Consider the following 15,964-nt stretch of genomic DNA (forward strand, 5'->3'; position numbering starts at 1 on the left):
CAATGATGAAAGTTAAAATCAAAGCCTTGGATTTTATAATTTCTCTGAAACCTGTTGACCAAAGATGGAAAAGTAAAATGAGGTTAAAATCTAGGTCAGGGTAGAATACTGCCCCCAGTCCCATATTCTAAAACCTGGGGTTTTCCACAAGTCAGTAGTCAAGAATTACCAAATGAAATCAAGAAGCCTTCCTTCAAATATTTTAATATGTTGGAAAGAAAGCATTGCTAGAAACCCCATTGTTCCATTCCAGAAGTATCTATGGCAACATTTTGAGCCGCTAACTTTACAGATAGTTATTTGTGTCACCAACTGACGGCGTTGTCCGGCCACTCCTTAATATTGTCTAGACACCTTTCCCTTGGATTTCCTTCAGAATGTTCCCTGGCATACTCGCCTCGTAAATTTCCACTCTTCCAGCTTCGATTGTGGTAGTTTCATTAGTTAAAGCACAGCTTTCCCAGCAAACAGATCACTGTGCATTTGATTCCACTTCCCCAATCACTCCAAATAGCCCAAGCGCTATTAGTATTTCATATTGCCACCTAACTTTATTGCAGCCTAGTTCTTTATGGCCTCAGATGGTTCTTCATTTTGTGAAAATGTGCTCTAATGCTAACACAGTGAATCTTTTGAGGCTCAGATGAGTGTTCAGACCCTACTAGAACCAGACTGGAAGCGTCTCAAGGGCACAGATGGCTTTGAGAATGGATTGCCTGAGTAGGAGATTGGAAAAAAAGGAGGAGAGACCTGCTGGAATAATTATATCTGCAGACTCCTGAATCTGCAGACTCGTGAATTATTGCAGACTGGCTATGTCTTTTGCAAACTCCTAACTCCTGTCCACTGACCCTTTCTGCACAGCTGTCTCTGTTCTCCATTCTGACAATTGTATCTTCCCATTGCTCCTTCAGGCCAATATGAACAGTAAGTCAAATTATCATTAAAATAAGAAAATAAACCTAGGAGTATTAAAATAAACCTAGGAGTATTACACAAATCCTTTCTTTATACCCTCTCTTGTTGTTGTTGCTTAGTTGCTAAATTGTGTCTGACTCTTTGCAACTGCATGGACTGTAGCCCTCCAGGACCTTATGTCCATGGGATTTCCTAAGCAAGAGTACTAGAGCGGGTTGCCATGCCCACCTCCAGGAGATCTTCCTGACCCAGGGATCAAACCTGTGTCTCTATACATCTCCTGCATTGGCAGTCAGGTTCTCTACCACTGGTGCCATCTAGGAAGCTGTCTTAGTTTGGGTTCTTCCAAAGGAACAGTCTGAGGTAAGAACTTGAGTGCCAGTATTTATTTGAGATGTGATCCCATAGGGAGTAGGAATGATCCCACAAAAACGAAATAAGGAATGAGGGAAGTCCGTTAAAAGGTGAATTGATGTATTTACATTGTGGGCAAGGGGGCTCCATCTTGTGAGGTCCCTCTAAGAAATGCCACAGAACATGCTGTGGCCAAGATCCAAGGTCTCTGACAGAATGTGGGACACAAAACTAATCCCTACACATTAGAATCTTCCTCGACCTGGGATAAAATGAACTTGGTAAATGGATGCTCTTATTCCTGGAATACCAACCACAAGGCCAGGGCCATTTCAGTTAAGAAGATGATCTATGAATAGTACATGTGAAAGAATGCTTTGCTTCATTTTAATACCTTGCTCCCTGTCCTGAAATTGTGTCCTTGGAATTTCATAATATATCTGTTAGACAAGAGAGGAAACCCACCTCCCAGGGCCTCAAATGAGAAAGTAAAAGTGGTAAATGAATGTCACTAAGGTCAACCATCTGCTTATTAAAGAGAGAGTCCAGTTTCCTCTGCCCCTGGGAAGCTGTAACCTGGCCATGTCCACAGATCTCTCTGGTGAATTAACTTCTGTTTTTCTTTATTTAAGGGGGTGAGAGGTGGGGCAGGTCTCTAGTCTTTGGACATTTGAAACAAGAAGAAGCTTCTCTGACAGAGGCTAAGGATCCCAAACTAATAGCAGCTGATTATAACCTACGTTACTTTGAGAAGAAAAAAAAGGGGTTTTATGGGAGAGGCCAGGGACTGGGAATATGTTGCTTGATTTTTATGTCTTAGAATGTATAGTTTTTAATTCACTGCATTTGGAAGATGGAATTAATCAGTTAGAGGGTGGACAAAATAATTTATTCTTCCCTGATAGTCATAAGAATTTCTGATGAAGAGGGCTCATGCTCTTCTATCCTCACTAATAATTTGAAAGAAAGATGCAAAAGAAACTTTGGCAAATAGTTGCAGGACTGAAAACAGAGTACTGGAGGCGCTATAGGATTTGTGTCTGTTCCTTTCTTCCAGTAAATATTTTTCAACATTTACTACCTGTCCAACATTGCCCTAATTTCTGAAGATGCAATAGTAAAGAAAATAAACACACACATGAACTTTTTTCCTCATTTTTAATTTTCTTCTATAGGATATCAAATTTTGCCAAATTGCTCTTAGGGCTGCTTCTGCATTAACCTGTTGTTCTCAGGGCCCTTCCTGTGCCTCTTCCTGCTTAGAATCACCAGGCAATCCTCTCCACAGTTCACCTGCCTTTAGCCTGCTTCCTCCCCTCCACCACCTCCGTAAACAGGCAGAAAGACCCATTCACCCAAGGGATAGCCTCTTTCAAGTTTTTGTGGATCTATAATTAAGGTTGCTGCTGCTAAGTCGCCTCAGTCGTGTCTGACTCTGTGCGACCCCAGAGACGGCTCCTCTGTCCCTGGGATTCTCCAGGCAAGAACACTGGAGTGGGTTGCCATTTCCTTCTCCAATGCATGAAAGTGAAAAGGGAAAGTGAAGTCTCTCAGTCGTGTCTGACTCTTAGCGACCCCATGGACTGCAGCCTACCAGGCTCCTCCATCCATGGGACTCTCCAGGCAAGAGTACTGGAGTGGGGTGCCATTGCCTTCTCGGATAATTAAGGTGGGTCCATGCAATTTTCAAAGATGAGTAAGTGAGTGATTGAAAGCTTATGTTGTCACTGGAAGAAAATTAAGGAAAAAAAAAAGATAGTCAAGTCAAACACCTTGGGAAGTAGCTAGCTAGTAGCTAGTGTTATGGACCACATACTTTTTTGTTTTGCTTTCCATAACCTGAGAAAGATTCTGGAGAATATTATGCAATAAAAATTAGCCCCCTTGGGGGAAGCAAGTTTTAGCTGGCTTTCCCTCCCTGTGATCCACTTCAGATGGAGGGTGCTGTTCTGAACCAGAGCTCAGACAGGTTCCTGGTCCTGACTGGTCTCTATCTACAAAAGGCTGAATTGCAGACATTGGTCAAAGCTATGGGTTTTCCAGTAGTTGTGTGTGGATGTAAGAGTTGGACCATAAAGAAAGCTGAGCACCAAAGAATTGATGCTTTTGAACTGTCATGCGAGTGTATGTTCCTCGGTTTTTGTCTCATCACAACAAAGATTTGGAGTGACGGAACTATGGTGTTGGAGAAGACTCTTGAGAGTCCCTTGGACTGCAAGGAGATCAAACCAGTCAATCGTAAAGGAAATCAGTTCTGAATATTCATTGGAAGAACTGATGCTTGAAGCTGAAACTCCAATACTTTGTCCACCTGATGGGAAGAACTGACTTATTAGAAAAGACCCTGATGCTGGGAAAGATTGAAGATAGGAGGAGAAGGGGACGACAGAGGATGAGATGGTTGGATGGCATCACCAACTCAATGGACATGAGTTTGAGTACACTCTGGGAGATGGTGAAGACAGGGAAACCTGGAGTACTGTAGTCCACTGTGTCCCAAAGAGTCAGACACACTGAGTGACTGAACAACAACAAAAAGCAATTCATAATATGCTTCAGTTCTCAAAGCGACCTGAAGAAGACATGAAAGAAAGCAAAAGAAGAGGAGGGAAGGATGAAAAGGAAAGTAGGCAGAAAGGTGGGAGGAAGAGAAAGAAGGACAATGCAGAATGTCTATATATGTATAAAACTTGAGTCTCTTTACTGTACAGCAGAAATTAGCACAACATTGTAAATCAGCTACTCTTCAATTTTAAAAAAATTATAAAAAAAGGAAAGAAGGAAAATAAGAAATAAAAATTATACAGCAAAAGGGAAGGAGACAAAAGCAGCAAGAGGGAAGGGCAAGAAGTGCAATTTTTTCAGCATCACACAGGCTTCCCCAGGTAGTTTTTTGAACAACTGCTGAATCCAAGGCTCCACACAGCCAACACATTCTTTTTTTCAGTTCACCTTAATATCCCACCAGCCTAATTTCCTAGAATTTTGAGCAAGAAGAACTAGGCAGCCAGTAGCTATCCCTTCCCTTGTTCCCTGAAGGAAACTCAGTGACACAAACTTAATGGTTTCAAAGATTTGAGGAAGTGCAAAGTAATTCTGTATCAAAATATGACTTGGGAAGTGGAGAGCAGTTGATGCCTGATATCTACCCACTCCAGAAAGAATTCACATGATTCTAAGGTTCAAGTGTTTGAGCAGATCATCTCTACATGTAACAGTAGCGATATTCTGAGTGGCATGGAGAACCAGTGGAAGGTATCAGGCAGAGAGGGATAGATCTAACTCAAGTTTTAAAAGAGTTACTCTGCATGGTGGAGAATTAGTTGTGATCAAGTGGTAAAGTTGGAGGGAGAAGCAGGAATAAGGCAGAAACAGGAAGAGTACTTAACAAGGTTTTTGCAATAATCTAGGCAAAAGCTGATGGGGGCTTGGGAAAAGATGTTAAGATGACCCTGTGGAGATGTGGTTAGATTCAGGACTTTTTGATGTTGCTGGGGACCCATATTGTTTTGGCTTCTGTTAGTATCATTTGATTTGATCTCTCTAGGAATTTTGCCCCAATATATCAACAGCAAGGGCTGAATTTAATATCATCTTAACTAATTAGTGTGTCTCAAACTTGACTGTATCTGCAGACCATCTGAGGACCTTGTTAAAACATAGGTTCTAATTGAGTAGACCTAAGACAGGACCTGAGTTTCTGCATTTCTAAGTTCCTAGGTGATGTGATGGTCTGGAGACTGCAAAATAAGAGGAATTCACTAAATGGCAATTGGCCACATATAATCTTGAACCTCTGGTATAGATACTAAAAATCTCATGTTCACTTGAGACTTCATCTAAAGTTTCTGAGGATAAATCATGATGACATTCTGGCCCTGCTCTTCACAGTTTGGCAAGTAGGTTGATGTATAGATAGATTACTATGGATTTATATTCTGTTTTGTTTAAAGTCAATGCTGATTTTTAATTTACAGATGCTTATCTATGCAAAGATTTCTTGCACAAATTAGTAGCAATATTGAGTGTGCAGATAATTGTACAACATGGCAAATTCAAAACTATGTATACATATTTAACTCTTAAAGATCACAACACAAATGTGAAGTCAGAGCTCATTAAATTAGAGACTGATTTAACAAAATAATCTGTGCAGCCATTACACAGGTGTTCCATTTCAGAAAGTATTAGAGCGTAGTGCCGGGGGCCTCAAAGCTAATTTCTAACCTAGACTAATCATTCCAGAAATAATGACCTGCCGTTACTGCCTTGTGAATCAGACCCTATGATATTTAAAATAATTAAGATCAAAGCCTAAGTAGAAGGTCACTGAATTCACCAGTCATAAAATGTTAGTACAAAACTGTAGGCTGTACTTGTTTGCTTAACAATCTTTAACACTGAAGTTATAAAATAGCATTAAAAGGGACACAAATACCATCTTCAAAAACGTTGCTCTCCTCAAAGGAACTCCAGCAAGCCTGGGAAGCCTCTCTGTGAAATGGTTATTCAAAGCAAAGGTGTTACTCAAAAGCCATTATAAGCATGAAAAGACCCAGTAACTGAAGAGATGGGCTGATGGGATCTATCGGCTTGCTGGCTACAATCCCAATAGATGAAGTATAATGAAGATTTCCTTCCCCAGTTGTAGTGAGTTGGAAAAATAAGTGTGAAATGAATTGGTTTGTCTGGGCTGAGTTCCCAGGAGAAGGGTGTCTTTCATACCAATAGCTCCCACCCAAACTGGCAGGGTGCTTCAAGCCAAAGATTTAGACAGTCAAATAAGTGCTAATTGAGTTAGAGGTTTGGTTAGGAAGTGGGTTGACAATTAACTTCAATTCAGGTACTTTAATGGCCCAACCACTAGTCTTGCGAGGCTTTTGTGTAGTGTACCAAGCAGAAGGCAGCTGCCTAATCCACTAGCAAGGCTTTGATTGAAATCCATAATCTTTGGCGGGAACAAGTGTGAGACAGTAGAGAGATAGTGGTCATGGTGACTGAGGCAAAGGAAATTTTGAAGCTGATATGAAGGATGGATCTATTCACAAGATTCTTCTGGAGATATACTGGTCTGCACAACCACAGTGGGGAGCTTCAAGGAAAAGAAGAATTGGATTTTTGAAAGAGGACAACACTAGTCAATAATAGCTTTATGTTTCTATTTTCTGAGGTCAAGTTCCCAGCAAGTTTTACTGTGAAAAAAATTACCCCCAAAGAGTGCCCCTCTCCCACATAGTATTTTTATTTAACAAACTCTTTCATTAGGCTTGTTATTGCCAAACACCATTCCTACTGCTTTGCAAATTTTACCTCACTTATACCTCAGAACAACCTTCTGAGGTGGATAATGTTATCGTGAATTTACAAATGAAAAAAATAGGCTCAGAGAAGTTCAAGAAGTGATCAGAGGCACACCTGGAGTTCAGACATGGTGGAGGGGCTCTGGATTAATGTAGATGAAGAGCATGTTACAGGAGATAAAAGGAAGCCCATTTTTATTATTCTATTTGGAAGGAAGGTAGAGATATAAAAACCAAGAGAAAATTTAATAGCCCTCTTCACTGCCCTTTTCCCACAAGTGCCAAAATGAAAGCCCATTAATAAAGCTTAAAACTGAAATTTGGTACAGATAAAAGCAAACCTCATTACCCAATATGTAATTACTGGAGAAATCACAGCTGGGGGCCATCAATTGGGAAGGAGGAGGCTTGCAGATTCAGGCTGCTGATTTTCACAGAAGTTGTTGAAACCAAGCCACCACTGTGTCTCTTCCTTTACGGGTTGAAGCATCAGCCACTGCGTCATGGATGACAGTGGAAGTCTAAATGTGGAAAACAGATCCCAAGAGTCTTAAGGATTCAGGAAAGTGAAGATGGAACGTGTGCTCCCTGCTAAGCAAAAGCTGCCCTTTCACAAGTTCACTCCTTTCAAACCCTTCCTCACTTTTCTAACGCAAGACTATTTGCTCTCTAGCCACTCATCGTGAGTTCAGCATTAACAGCCTCTGTGCTTCTCACACCTGTGCAAGCGTGCTAAATCACTTAATCATGTCTGACTCTTATAACTCCATGAACTATAGTTCACCAGGCTCCTCTGCCCATGGTATTCTCCAGGCAAGAATATTGGAGTGGGTTGCCATGTCCTCCTCCAGAGAATGGATCTTCCTGACCCAGGGATCTAACTGGCCTCCCTTATGTCTCCTGCATTAGCAGGTGGGTTCTTTACCACTAGCACCACCTAGGAAGCCCCTTCAACACCTTCTGATCTCCTACAATACTCCTCCTCCACCGAGCCTAAAGATACCGAACTCCATCACTTCTTGTCCCTCCTCAGGGTTGATACCTACCAACTGCTAGAATACTCCCCTCATCCACTGAAGACTTTGGTATCGGGATCCCAGTCTTCTTAAATCAATTTGAAACGAAGCAACTGACATGGCTGTTATCAGATCCCACGCTGTCTGTCTGCTTGAAACCCATGACTTAGATTTACTGCCTTAATCTACTTCCATGACCATATCCTGAATTTCAGGATTGTTCCATTTCTGAAATTTTAGTTCCATACACTCTTCCTTCTGAACACATTCTTCCATCTCCCTCCGTCTTTCTTCCAGTTCTAGCTGCTCCCCTTTCCTTCCATTCCAGGAGCCTCCTCCTGGCTTCCTTTTCCAAGCAGCCTAGCCATCCATCCTGGTGTGTCTTTTCAGCTTCCTCTTCACCTGTTAACTCCTTTTGCCTCGTCCTTTTACTGCACCACCAAATCCTAGATCAGTCCAACCGTAAGTTTCTTTCCTTTTACACACAGGCAGTCAAATACTGGGGGAAAGTACCATGTAACTTTGCAGATGGATGACACTGTTGAGAGGTATAGGACTTTGAAAACAGATCTATAGAATTATACAGTTTCCAGGAAACATGATTTAATCCCTGGCCTCTGGCAAGAACTGACTAATTAGCTTAAGACCCCCTTCCTCAGTGCCAGAGCTCATGAGAAGTTAGGCTCAACCCAGGTGGATAACAATATTACACTTCGGCTCACTTGGGCACAGACCAAATTCTCTTATACAATAAACTCTCAGGTTTAACAGAGTTATTTTATAGTTCTGAAATTTTATTGTATGCAATGCCATGTAAAATTAGTGACATTTGGGAATCTTTTTGCATTTTAGTGGCATTTTTTGGAAAAGAATTTGACCTATACTGCTAAATAATGTGCTTAATGATGGGGTCCAGTGACAGAAATGAAACGAAGGTAAAAGGCTTGCATCACATAGCCGCAAGCCAGAATCACAGCTTCAAAGGTTCGGGGACAATTCTCAAGGCTTAACTTCAAATATCTTTTTACTTAGCAATATTACTTAAAAAACAAAAGCAAAAACCTCTTGAACCTGTATTAATTACTGTCTTTTTCCAAAGATTTTTCAATTTCAAGTGAAACTTTTTTTGTGCTAAACAACTCACACTAGTAAACTCATTTATCCAATATCATTCTACATTAGCTTAGCCATTTTTCTAAATTAAGTTATTCTCTGCCTAAATGTTTAGCTATTTCTTGAATTTGCAAAATTCTCTTGTTAAAACTCAATTATAGAACTTGTAACATCTGTTCGGCTGCTCAAAGAATTTTTGTTTCCCTCTAGGTTTTGTCCATGTCCCCAAAGTTGAGGTGGCTAGAAAAATATCCTACAGATAAATTCATTGCTAATTATAATAAATACATACTATTATCTCCAGGGTATCAGGAAGTTAATAATGGCCTTGAAACATTTTCCTGAGAGGAGTCCTTCCCTAGTTAACACCAGAAAAAATCTCTAAGATGTACTGAAAATTACATATTCCACTTAATATATGAATAATAACTCATTTGTCATTTTTAAAACTTCTCACATCATTTTTGGTTTCAAAGTCACCATTGTTAGCAGAACTTGATGAACAAGGTGTGATCAGGGTCAAATTATTTTACCTGGGTTTCAGATGCCTCAGCTCTCAGCCAAGAGTTAGACCCCCATCTTCTCTGTTCCTCCAGATTCTAGAGTAGGAGGTTCAAATGCCATAGTGCACGTGGAAGTCCTCTGAATGGAATAATGAGCTGGATCAACGGCAGAGCAAAGCCAAGTGAGACTAGGAGAGTTTTGGTGAGCAGCAGGAACATGATGCATCTTTCACCACTTCTCACCAAGTGTCTATAGGCACCTGGGGAGCATTGAACAAACAGATGAGTGAGCTCAAAATGAAGGAGCTCACTTTGATATTGCTGTCAAGGAATTAATAATACAAAACAATTTTGCCCTCAAAGTTAGACACTCCTTTTTGTTAAATTTGATGCATTTTGTGTGTGTGTGTGTGCCTGTTTAAATCTGACTTGGTCACCAGAGATCTATCTGGAAAACAGAGTGGCAAACTCCCAAAATTATGCCAAAGGAGTTTTCCTTGGAAAACTGGTCATATAAATTTAACTTATCAGCTTCACATGTCAACATGTTAACTTTCAGAAGAAAACTAATTTTAAAAATTAGTTGCTCATATATGTGAAACCCTAGCATACTTAAAAAGATAATTTATCCTGAAGACATAACACTATATACTATTAATTACTAGTAGGACAGACTTCAAGTACTAGAAAGAGAAAATATCCAACAGTCTTGAATATGTCATGTGAGAATTTACTGAAGAGACTGGGGTAGGTTTAACTTGTAAAAGAAAAAATGGAAACATATGGAAACATGATAGTCTCCATATTAGTCTCTCTTCAAGATGATAATGCTAGAGAGGGTATGGAGAAAAGGGAAACTTCCAACATTGTTGGTCAGGATGTAAACTGGTGCAGCCACTATGAAAAACAGTATGGAGGTTCCTCAAAAAACTAAAACTAGAGTTGCCATGTGATCTAGCAATCCCACTCCTGGACATATATCCAGACAAAACTATAATTTGAAAAGATACATTCAACCTTATGTTCATAGCTGCTAGGTGTTCCTTGATAGATGAATGGACAAAGCTATATATCCCATCCCCCCATCACACATCATTTTTCTGGTACTAATTCTCTGCCTTGGTTCAGGATGTCCCACCTACCACTCCTGTCCTTTTGTTTTACTCTCTTTCCTTCACTACTGAAACTTCTATATACCATCCATGGAATTCTATAGGTAATTTACAAATGGGAAAACAAGGAAAAATCTCCCCACAATTTCATATTGATGTTGATTTCTGCCTCTGATATCCAGAAAATGAAAGAGACTTAGGCATGTTAGTGAGAATATCTAGGTTTTCTTGACTGAATTTTCCTAATAATATAAAATTTTGAGAGCACAGGTTTGTTTCAATCACACAATAATATGGACTCTGTTAGGATTTCTGGTTTAGAAACAAGGAAACGTCTCCAAAGTTACAATTTTAGGAAGCGAGGAAAATAAGATTCAGACTATATCTATTCATCCTACAGATCAGCATCTAATCATTATGTTACCTTTCAGTCAACCCACAACAGTTTAAAACTTCAATTCCTCCCTCTTTTCTCCCATGTCATTGTCCCTTCCATATAAATGATTGGAAATTCCTGTTTTTCCTCTAAATTTCTTGGGTACTGTCCCATCTTTGATAATTCCACCATCATGCCCATTCAAAATATTTTAATAATTCCCTGTGAACTCCAGAATGGAAGTTCTTTTTTTTTTTTTTCTTTTTAAGCTGTTGCTTGAGGTGCTCAATGCTACAGTCTGTCCACAATTTAAGAGTAACTGCCACCATTTTTCTTGGGTTTGGGTGAACAAACTTCGTCAGCCCAGGGTGGCAACACATGTCATGCTGCTGCTGCTGCTGCTACTAAGTCGCTTCAGTCGTGTCCGACTCTGTGCGACCCCATAGACGGCAGCCCACCAAGCTTCCCCATCCCTGGGATTCTCCAGGCAAGAACACTGGAGTGGGTTGCCATTTCCTTCTCCAATGCGTGCAAGTGAAAAGTGAAAGTGAAGTCGCTCAGTCGTGTCCAACTCTTAGCGACCCCATGGACTGTAGCCCACCAGGCTCCTCCATCCATGGGATTTTCCAGGCAAGAGTATTGGAGTGGGGTGCCATTGCCTTCTCCGAACACATGTCATATCAAAGAGTTTTTCTTTTTACTGAGTCATAAATTTATTTGGGTGAAAAGACAACAAAAGGGAATATTTTAGATTCATACACCGCCCCCCCCCCCGATGTCTGAGGTCTATTCACCCTCTCTAGAATATTTCTCACACTCAAAGTTCACACTCATCACTCTTTCTTAAGAAGGCTTCCTCTCACTGAAGATGTTGGAATTGTACCCATCATTCAAAGTCCAACCCTTTTTCCTGCCCATATGACTCTGTTGCTGATCTTCCAAGGAGAAGTTATTCCTTCTTCTGACACTCACTTAGGGTTAATTCTACTTCCTCAGAGCTTTCTATCTATTGAGATTATTAGCAAGTGTTGTATTTCCCATTCTGGATGATAAGCTTAGAGAGGAGATCAGATCCCTTGGACATTTGTTGCACACTTTTCACATACCATGAACATTCAATAGATATCACAGAATTACTAATTAAATTGCTTTCCAGTATGGTATATGTGAAATAGTTAGAATTTATTTTTTAAAGAACACAACTAATTTTCAATTTCATTTTTTAGAAAGTACACCTTATTGATTGCTCAAGTCAATACCAATTTTGATTTCCACAAATCCCATGACATAGTGAAAAGGTCTTGGAAATTTCAATGTTTGGCATTAGTCACAACAGCTAATAAAATTCCCTTGTCAGAATACATGCCCTGACTTTTGCTTCAGGAATAAGAGCTGATGTAGCAAGGCATGTTTAACATAATATCCAGTTCATAAACCATATGTCCTGCTTCAGAATAGAACAAAAGCCCCCAGACAAAAAAACACAAATCCTTATGATTTTCAAGAGTTTTATCCAATAGAACCAGTATTCTGCATAATTAGACATTGCCCAGTGTGAGACCAGGAGCTGTATTATCAGGGCATTCACAATTTCTTAATCTATTACAAGACTTCTCATCTGGAAGTCCCTGGTGAGGGGTCATTTCACCTAGGTGAAAGTCCCTGGTGAGGGGTCATTTCACCTAGGACTAGAGTAGAGCAACTGAGCTGTCACCTGGCTGCTGTTGGCCTAGAGAATCCTGGAGGATAATGCTCATTTCAAAGATAGAGCTCAGACACCCATAACCCCACTTGCTCCCCTCCCCCTTCCTCTTTCTCTTCCTCTAAGCAATAATTTTTGGTGAATAGTAGCAAAACTAGCATGGGATAGGATGAGTGTCAGAAGAGCAATCATCACTTGGAGCGTATAACTAGCCTTGAGATATAGTCTACAGACTGCTGAATATCTGTTAACTGAATATTTAATAGTAACAACTTCTATCTTATTTTTAAATATGAAAAAGAAGAAATAAAACTTGAATAAATTTAATACACCAAAATGGTAGCTTCCACTTAAAAAGTTTGTGCTTGTACAGAAAATTTTCTATAATAACCTTGATTTTATTTAATTTCTTTTTTTAAAATACATTTATAGAGAAATAGTGATCAGAAGAGGCCTTCTGTTTGGGGGCTCTATATCCTGTGCTTTGGCATTGAGGGGAATGTTTTAACCTGCTTTGTATCTCATCTGCTGCTGCTACTGCTGCTAAGTCACTTCAGTCCTGTCCAACTCTGTGTGACCCCATAGATGGCAGGCCATCGGGCTACCCTGTCCCTGGGATTCTCCAGGCAAGAACACTGGAGTGGGTTGCCATTTCCTTCTCCATGTATCTCACCTAGTTATCATCAAATTTGGCATAATTCTACAGTCCATTCAGGAATATACATAATCAATAGATATTCCTTTTTATTGCTCTCAAAATCTGACAATTACTCTGTAATATTCTAATAAAAACTGCTCTTGATTGAATGCTTTGTCTAAGGCAGGCAGAAGTTAAGCCTATTATGTTCAGTATTTGTCTAATCACTCAATCAGCCCTATGGTATGATAGAATCATTACAGAACTCTCCCCTAATCAGAATTCAGGGCCAACATAAGTAACTAGTATGTTGCGTGTCCTTCTCAAGCAAAAATTACCAAGTGTTTAAAAATATCAACTGTTTAAAAAAAACAAAATCTGATCCAGGTGGGGATTGGGGCCAAAAAAGTACTCACATATGGCTCATGGACATGTCACTTGATGTAGCTTTCTTTAAAAGTCATGTGACAATACTTATTAAAATTAATAGTGCACATAGCTTTGATCTTGCAGCCTTACTCCTAAGACTTAATCCAGTAGGTGTAAAAACATAGGAAGCACAAGGGCACAGTGTGAATTCTACTCCACAAGAGGAAATGTTGAATAAACTGTGGTAGAGACATACCATAGAAAATAACATAGCAATGGACAGAAAGAAGGTGACTCCACCCAGCCAGTTAACTTGAAGCTACCCAGAGAAAAGCAAGATGCAACTTATATTCAACTTTTGTAAAGACATGATTAGAAGTTGTAGGGCAATGAGTCTCTTCTGTATGACACCATTATAGTGGACACATGTCATTTCATATTTGTCAAACCCCATAGAATATACAACACAAGAGAGAAACCTAATTATGGATATTAGCTAATAATAATGTATTATTATTATACATCAACATTGGCTCGATTGTAACAAATTGTTACAATTGTACTACACTAATACAAGATGTTACCAATAGGGTAAAGGAGTTGAAAGGTATATGGAATCATTCTGTGCTTTCCACTCAATATTTATGTAAACCTAAAACTACTCAAAAAGTCTGTTAATTAAATATGATTAGATTACAGACCACTATGTATGTATTTATTTAAAGATTTAAATATAATAATGAGCATAGAGAAAACTGTAGGATGTCAATCTCAGTTGCAGGTTGAAGAGGGAGAGGTGGATAATGGGGTTAAGCAAAAAAAAAAAAGGTTTTTTTTTTTTTAGTTTTTAAGCTTATAATAGGAAAACAATAGGCACTTTAGGATCTAATTCACATAAAATTGTGTGTGTGTGTATAGAAGGGAAAATACATACCTTGGACAAACCCAGTTGGAATGTTTTTTCAAATATTTTTAGAATCCTTATTTCTACTCTGTCATAAATATTTCTTTCTTCAACTCATCAACTCACCTTCAAACCATGAAACTATCATTAAGTGAGGAGCTGGATCTTTAGATGATGCTTCGCAAACAAAATTGAATATGAATTTGAAGTTGGTAGTGGTAGTAACTTACATCATTTTTTTTCTTTTTATTCCACATTCCAAAGCCAAACAAAATAACACTGAGTACAAGACAGCCTCAGCACTTCCATTGATTCCTTTTAAACAAGATTTTAAGATCTTGTTTAGGGGAGTCTACATCTCACACACACACACACACACACACACACACACAGCACCAATACACTAAAACAAAATCCCCACCAAAATAAAAACTTCAGATATACAGATATATGGTAATTTAATTCACACCTTTGGAGACTGAAGTCCTGAACTCTTCTATCTGACTCTACTAAGTCTCATAGCTCCTGACTACAGCATTCTCACCTACAGCTCTTGCAGGAGGTTTCACATACCTCAAGGGACAATTTCCAACCATACCCTTCAAGGCACATTTTCCTCTAATTAAACTTAATCCCTATTACCTCCTGGTTGCCTTGAAGGGCTCGGTTTTCAAGAGCCACTGTGTTATCTGGTTTGCCTTCTGAGATAGTCACAAATGCTGCCGGTCTCACCCATGCTCGGCCTGCTGAACCCTGAAAAAAAACGTGAGCAGGAAATAGCCAGGACCTCCTCAGCAGGGTTTACGTGATGAGATGCAGCTCACAATTAGTTGCCCCTGCAATTTTCACACCTGGGGCTCTTGAGCTTGGAAGGTGCAGGTGGCCTAATGCAGGAGTAATTAGTTTCATGTCATTAATTATTTATACAGAGCTTATCACCCTGGGTTGGCAATTTTTGTTGACTTAGAACTGCAGGTGCACAAAGGAAAAGTGCATTTTAAATGCTCGGTGTCCTAAAAGGGAGAGAAAAAGTTCAGTGTCCTAAAAGGTAGACAGAAAACAATGCCCTTTGGGGCATGTTCCAGGAAAGGTGGTGTCATTCATAGTGACCATAGGGTTCTGAGAGTTGACAAGTAATTTAAAATGGTGACTCACCAATTGCTACAGGTGGTTCTACTCGACTCCTACAAACGTGTGTTTTTTAATATGTATTTTCCCATTTTTGGTGTTGAGGAAAAGCAAGGAATGAGAAGCCACTATCTTATTGTTTTGATCTAATTATTCCTGGAAATAATAGAAGCAGTGACAGATTTTATTTTCTTGGGATCCAAAATAACTGCAGATGGTGACTGCAGCCATGAAATTAAAAGACACTTGTTCCTTTGAAAGAAATCTTTGATGAACCTAGACAACATATTAAAAAGCAAAGATATCACTTTGCTGACAAAGGTCCATATAGTCAAAGCTATGGTTTTTCTGGTAACCATGTATGGATGTGAGAGTTGGACCATAAGGAAAGCTGAGCATCAAAGAATTGATGACTTTACATTTTAATTCTGGAAAATACTCTTTAGAGTATTTTGGACTTCAAGAAGACCAAACCAGTCACTCCTAAAGGAAACCAACCCCAAATACTCACTGAAAGGACTGATGCTGAAGC

The sequence above is a fragment of the Bos grunniens genome, chromosome 13 (assembly GCF_055505025.1).
Source record: "Bos grunniens cultivar Pamir isolate PY7600 chromosome 13, Bosgru_T2T1.0, whole genome shotgun sequence".
NCBI lineage: Eukaryota > Metazoa > Chordata > Mammalia > Artiodactyla > Bovidae > Bos > Bos grunniens.